Source organism: Belonocnema kinseyi, chromosome 4, assembly GCF_010883055.1.
Source record: "Belonocnema kinseyi isolate 2016_QV_RU_SX_M_011 chromosome 4, B_treatae_v1, whole genome shotgun sequence".
Classification (NCBI taxonomy): domain Eukaryota; kingdom Metazoa; phylum Arthropoda; class Insecta; order Hymenoptera; family Cynipidae; genus Belonocnema; species Belonocnema kinseyi.
The window spans coordinates 85,872,578-85,879,749 of NC_046660.1; the positions used below are offsets into that span (position 1 = coordinate 85,872,578).

At 24.2% G+C, this 7,172-nt stretch overlaps 1 protein-coding gene across 2 annotated transcripts in view; it reads right to left on the reverse strand.

Annotated features, from left to right (window-relative positions):
- LOC117171257 (sodium-dependent nutrient amino acid transporter 1-like) overlaps nt 1-7,172 on the reverse strand; it is a 56,819-nt gene that overhangs the window by 9,906 nt on the left and 39,741 nt on the right. The window lies entirely within an intron of this gene.

Below are 7,172 nucleotides of genomic sequence, written 5' to 3' on the forward strand. Positions count from 1 at the left end.
TTTGAGAAAACTATAAAGTCACCTTATTTTTTGAATACACCTCGTACATGCTAAAAGAACAAAATGGTGGCGAAAAAACAAAAAAAATTAAAAAGTGGGATTATTTTCAAAGTTTTTTGCAAAAAAAAATATAGGTAAAATTAAATTTTTTTAATGATCCTAATACAGTCAGTTGTTGGAGTCATAATGAATCTAAAACTGTTTAACTCGTCAGCGCCCAAGGTTGTTTTTTGTCTCAGATTTTCGTGAAACTTAAGTATAATGATGACTTGGGTATCCATACAGTCAGGCTCGGTCAACTGCCGTGGGTCGAAGCAGTGTCTCCAGAACGTGGGATTTTTCAGCCCCCACCACTCTCCCATCTGGGAGCGACACATTCAAACGTAGTGTGTCGGTGAGTCGACTCTGTTAAATGCTGCGAAGCCCAGTCTCGTGTAAAGCCGAAAATGCACGAGCAGGAATCCGAGCGCTCCCGACTTCACGAATGACGATCTTGCTGCTCCTCGAGTTTTGAAATCCCTAGTTACCTTAGAATCATTAGGCTTATTGCGAAGAAGCAAATATAATTGACTTTATGTAAATGGATATAGGAGACAAGACTTCTGGGTCTAAAATGTTTCAAATTTAGTGCTGCATGCCATATTTTTAGTAAACAATGGATTTTTAACAAATAAAAAACAAATTTTCGACAAAATAGTTAAATTTTCAACCCAAAAAATTACTTTAAAAAATAAATTTTTTAACTTAAACATTGTAGTTTATACTGAAGTTTGCAGTTGAAAAAATTAATTTTTAAACCCAAATAAATGCGATTTTATCAACAGAAGAAAATAATTTTTATCTAAAACAAATTAATTTTTAAAGAACAATAATTCGCCAACAAAGAAGATAAATTTATTACTAAAAAAAAATTTTTTCAAGAAAAAGAATGGTCAACAAAATTTTTCAATTTTCATTTATAGAAACGAATTTTAAACTAAAAAAAATAAGTGTTCGATCAAAAATGGACTAGTTAAATTTTCAGACAAAAAATGGAATTTGCAACGAAAGAAATTAATTTCCAACTAAAATTATAATGTTTTAACGAAAAATTGAATAGATAAATTTTCAGTTGAAAAATAATTATCAACCCCAAAAAATCAAAGTTTCAACAAAATATTTAAATTCCCAAGAAAAAAATTAAATTTACAAACAAGTATTTTAATTTTCAAACCAATAACTTTCTACCGAAAACAGAATTTCAGAATTTTCAAAATCAATCTTAAAACAGAACCATTTTTGTCAACAAAGTAGATAAATTTTCAACAAAAAACGGTTCAATTATCAGTTTAAAAAAATCAATTTACAACCAACAATTTTTCAGCAAAATAGTTTAATTTCCAAAAAATAGATGAACTTTTAACCATTTCATACAAAAAAAGAAGTTTCAACATAAAATGCATTTTCATCCAAAGAAATGAATTCTTGATTAAAATAGATGAATTTTTAAACAAGAAAAATAATTTTGTACCAAAAAAGAAGAATTTTTGACTGAGAAAGTTCAGTTTCCTACCCAAAAAATTCAGCCAAAAATGATACAATTAAATTTTTAGTATAAGAAAATGTTTTTTTAAAACATTCAAAAACATTCAAAACATTCAAACATTCAAAACGTTCAAATCTAATCTTAAACTTAAATTTTTTAGAAATGTAGATTTTCAAAAATTTCGAAAAAATAAACTTTAGAAGCTTTAAGGGAATTTAGAAAGATTTCAAGGAGATAAAATTATTTTTCTTAAAATTCCTTGTGAAAAATTTAAAAGATTATGAGTCAATTTTTTCACATCTTGAATTAAGAAACATAATTCTTATTAGGTCTTCTTGTGCAATTTTGTTACAATTCAAAAATACGTCAAAAATTGTCAAAGTATCCGAAAAATTTTAAAGGCAATGTTTTTTTAATTTTGAAAAATAAAAAAAATCAGGAAAAATTTGAATAATTTTGAAAGATTAGGAGACCAGACAAGATTAGAAAAAAAAAGAATTATTTTACTATGTAGCGTGTGAAAATTTTTAATAATTTTTTATTTTGTAAAATGTGCTTTAAAAGAAAATTAAAGAAGATTTTTAAACACATCAAAGAATTTCCTAAAATTTAGAAAAAGAGTGTAAAAGGTTTTAAAATCAACATTTTTTAATTCGATAACATTACAAATTTTTTAAAAGTGCATATAATCGAATATATTCAATAAATATTGAGTAGAATTGATGAAATTAAAAAAGAATTTAAAATTCAGAGGAGTTTTAGAAACGTAGGATAAACTGATTTAAAAAACTGAAAAACCTAAAAATTCCTGTAGAAGAATAAGAAAGCTGAGCCTGGAAATTGTGTACAATTATCAGTCTTTAAAATTAAAATTCGCATGATTTTTTTTTAAATTACTTTCAGCACATTTCTTCTCAAGCAGAATTCCCGATTTTAATCGCAAGAGGTTCAATTATTTCAAATCAGAATAAGTAATTACATAAATTTTGAAAATTCAAAAAAGATAACTTGGAAAAAGTACAATGAGATTTAAAAAAAGTTTATTTTAATTATACATAAAATTTGTTGAATTATTCCTAAAAATATGGAAACATTAAAAAATGTAGTATTTAAATACACTTAACATTTCAGACTTTTATATTAAATTTTGATAAGATATAATAGATACGTATGTAAAATGAAAAAATAAAAGTCGATAAACGAATAATTTTTTTGGAATGAATTCGAACAGAAAATTGAAAAAACTTTACAAAACATTTTTTGTTATTTCCTAAAATGTCTAAAAAGTACGTAAAACATTTTGAAGCAAAACGTTGTAATTTTTCCATATTACTTAACTTTATAAAAATTAAGGAACATAATTCTTTCAAATTTGAGTAACTTTTAGAGATATTCAAAAATTTTGAAACGATTAGAAAATAATGAAAAATTACAAAGATTTTTAAAGGAATAATTAACATAATTTTTTATTTCCAACAATTAATTTGAAAAGATTATGTTTAAACATTTCAAAATATTGCAAAAGATTTCAAATATTCTCAAAGCATCTGAAAAACTTTGGAGGCATTTTTTTTTAATTTTGCAGAATTAAAAAAAAACAGGAAAAATTTGAATAATTTTTAAAGATTAGAGATTGAAAGGTCTGACAAGATTAGGAAAACAGAATTATTTTTCTAATAATCGTGTGAAAGTTTTTAAGAATTTTTTATTTTAAAAATTGTACTTTAAACAAAATTCAAGCAAATTTTTAAACGCATCGAACGATTTCCTAAAATTTAAAAGAAGAGTGTACAAGATTTTAAAGCAAAATGCTTTAATTTGATAAGATTAAAAAGTTTAAAAAAAGTAAATAATCAAGTGAATTCAGGAAGTATCTAGTAGACTTGGTAAGATTAAAAAAAAATTTAAACTTTAGAAGTGTTTTAGAAAAGCAAGATAAACTTTAGGAACGTTAAAAGAATCTCGAAATGTTTCAGGAGAGTAAACATGGTTTCTTAAATTGCTTGGGAAAATTTAGAAGATTATAAGGAAATTTTTTTCTACATTTTGAATGATTTTTTTAATTTTTGATAAAAACTCGAGAGAGTTACCAATATCTTGAAGAATTCAAAACGTTTTAAATAGATAAGAAATTTTCATAATATTTTTTAAAATCCTATAAAATAAAATGTCTTAAAAATCTTCTAGGATCTTTTCTGGCACATCTGATATATTCGAAAATCTTTTTTTTAATTTTCTTGAGAATCTTATAATAATTATTTACATATAAATTTATAAACTGATAATACCTATTTTATTTTATATGAAATCTTTATAAAATCTTTAATGCCTTAAAATACTTATCTCAAAATTACAAAATTTAGCTTTTACAATTTTATTTCAATTGTAAAATAATTGTAATGGGAACTTGATTGTAAATATTTGTAAAATAAATGCAACAAAATTTATTTGATGGAGAAATATCTCATGATTATAAAAAGAGAAAAAAAATCGTTAGGGTAAGTCTTTGTAGCATTTTAATAACTAATGAACATATTTTTAGATTATTTTTCCTTGATTCTGGCCGAGGGTCAAACATGGTACAAAAAACCGTAGTGAAATTTCAAATAAAAACTGTACTCTCTATATATTAATTTTTTTCAATTAAGAATAATAATACTTTTATAAATATTGCCCAAATTTATTTGAATATGATACACAATGATTTTTATTTTTAAAAATCCTATAAATAGTTGGTGTTTTTTAAATTTTACGATATTTGTGTACCATGTTTGACCTTAGGAAATAGATTTAAAAAATAAAATTATAAAAATATCTCCATTAGTTAGTAAAATACTATGAAGAATCGCCTTTCAAATTATGGTTGAAATTGAAGAAATAGATATTTCTCTTATCGTTTTTCAACATATGATTTTTCACTAAATGTAAAGCAGATTAAAATACACTTAAATAAATAAGAAAGTTCAGAAATTCTTGCAGTTTTCTGTTCAGAAAATCCCACACATTTTTAAATAAAATTCCTATCCACACCACATTCAAAGGAAGATTTTACAAGATTTTTGTCAAATGATCAGTCTTTTGAATGAGGTCAAGTTAATAACTTTTTGGCTTGTTCTCTTAAAATCCTAAAAAAAATATTAGAAAAATTCGATTCTTTTTAAAAGATGATTAGGACATTTAGAAGTTTGGAAGATATCAACGAATAATTGATAAAATTTGATACATTTTTTCAAGTTTTTAAATATTTCTAGTACGTTTAAAACAAAATAAATTTCAAAAAAATTTTTAATTTACTATATTTTTCTGAAAATTTTAAAAAAGCATTCAAGATGTGAAAAAATTTACTCATAATCTTTTAATTTTTTCACAGGAATTTTAAGAAAAATAATTTCATCTCCTTGAAATCTTTCTGAATTCCCTTAAGGCTTCTAAAGTTTATTTTTTCGAAATTTTTGAAATCTACATTTCTAAAAAATTTAAGTTTAAGATTAGATTTGAACCTCTTCCATTCTTCTAAATAATTCTTGAATTACTGGATTATTTACGTTTTTTAAAACTTTTTAATCTCATCAATTTGAAACATTTTGCTTTAAAATATTCTACACTCTTCTTTTAAATTTTAGGAAATCGTTTGATGTGTTTCAAAATCTTTTTGATTTTTTTTTAAAGTACGTTTTTGTAAATAAAAATGATTTAAAATTTTCAAACGATTATTAGAAAAATAATTATTTTTTCTAATATTTTCAGACATTCTAATCTTCTAATTTTTAAGAATTATTCAAATTTTTCCTGATTTTTTTGCAAGTTTTAATTATTTTTTAATCGTTTCAAAATTTATGAATATTTCGTAAACTTACTAAAATTTGAAAGCAAATTTTACAAACCAACATAAACATAACAAAAAACGTTGCGACAAATTTGCGCAAGAAGTCTTAATAAGAATTAAAATCCTTATTTTTTCTAAAATTATATAATATGGAAAACCTACGAAATAATTTTAAAAAATTGTGATTTTTTTTAAATTTTCTCTCAGAATTCATTCCATTCCATTTTTGGTTGAAAAATAATTTTTTAAATGAAAATCTAACTGTATGTTTAAAAAATGAACTATTCTATTGTAAATTCAATTGTGTGTTTTTTTAAAAACAATTTTCAGTTGAAAATTCATTTCTTCCATCGAAAATGAAACTATTTTAAAATGAAAAGTTTTTAAAATAACTATTTTGGTTGATAATTTAACTGTTTTGTTGAAAATTCGATTCTTTTTTTGTTGAGAAAATATTTTCTTATACTAAAAATTTAATTGTATCCTTTTTGGTTGATTTTTTTTGTAGGAAATTGATCTTTCTCAGTCAAAAATTCTTCTTTTCTGGTAGAAAATTATTTTTCTTGTTTAAAAATTCATCCATTTTAATCAAGAATTCATTTCTTTGGATGGAAATGCATTTTTTGTTGAAACTTCTTTTTTTGCATGAAATGGTTAAAAGTTCATCTATTTTTTGGAAATTACACTATTTTGTGAAAAATTGTTAGTTGTAAATTGATTTTTTAAACTGATAATTTAACCAATTTTCGTTGAAAATTTATGTATTTTGTTAACAAAAATTGTTGCTGTTTTAAAATTGATTTTGAAAATGGTGAAATTCTGTTTTCGGTAGAAAGTTATTGGTTTGAAAATTAAAATATTTGTTTGCAAATTTAATTTTTTTCTTGGGAATTTAAATATTTTGTTGAATAGATGAAAATTGAACAATTTTGTTGACCTTTTTTTTCTTGAAAAATTGTCTTTTTAGTTATAAATTTAGCTTCTTTGTTGGCGAATTATTCTTCTTTAAAAATTAATTTGTTTTAGATAAAAATTAATTTCTTTTGTTGATAAAATCGCATTTATTTGGGTTTAAAAAATAAGTTTTTCAACTGCAAACTTCAGTATAAACTACAATGTTTAAGTTAAAAAATTGATTTTTTAAAGTAATTTCTTGGGTTGAAAATTTAACTGCTTTGTCGAAAATTCGTTTTTTATTTGTTAAAAATCCATTATTTACTAAAAATATGACTAAGGCATGCAGCACTAAATTTGAAACATTTTAGGCCCAGATGTCTTGTCTCCTATATCTATTTACATAAAAAAACTATTTATTATAGCATGATACGCCCCGGTTGATAGTGATCCTAGAGAAGGGAAAGACGCCTTCTGGGACACTTTAAATGACACAATAAACATCTGCGAACATGGGGAAAGAATAATTCTACTAGGAGACATGAACGGTTGGGTGGGCATCCAAAATCAGGATACAGAAAGAGTATTAGGTAATTTTGGGGATCCAAGAACAAACTATAACGGAGATAAATTTGTTAGTCTATGCTTAGAAAGGGGTCTGTTTATTACAAATACTTGGTTTAGGCATAAAATGATCCACATGTACACCTGGTCTACAGGAAATAGCCGCAGTATAATTGACTTTGTTGTTGCGGATGAAAGACTTGTAGAGTTAGTCCAAGATACAAGGGTCATGAGGGGTCCTGAATGCAATACTGATCATTACCTCCTGATCTCAAAAATTAACTTAGGTCGGGGTTGGAGAAAAAAGAGACCCAAGAAAGCAAAACAAACGCGAATCAAAATTGAGAACCTACAGAAACCGGA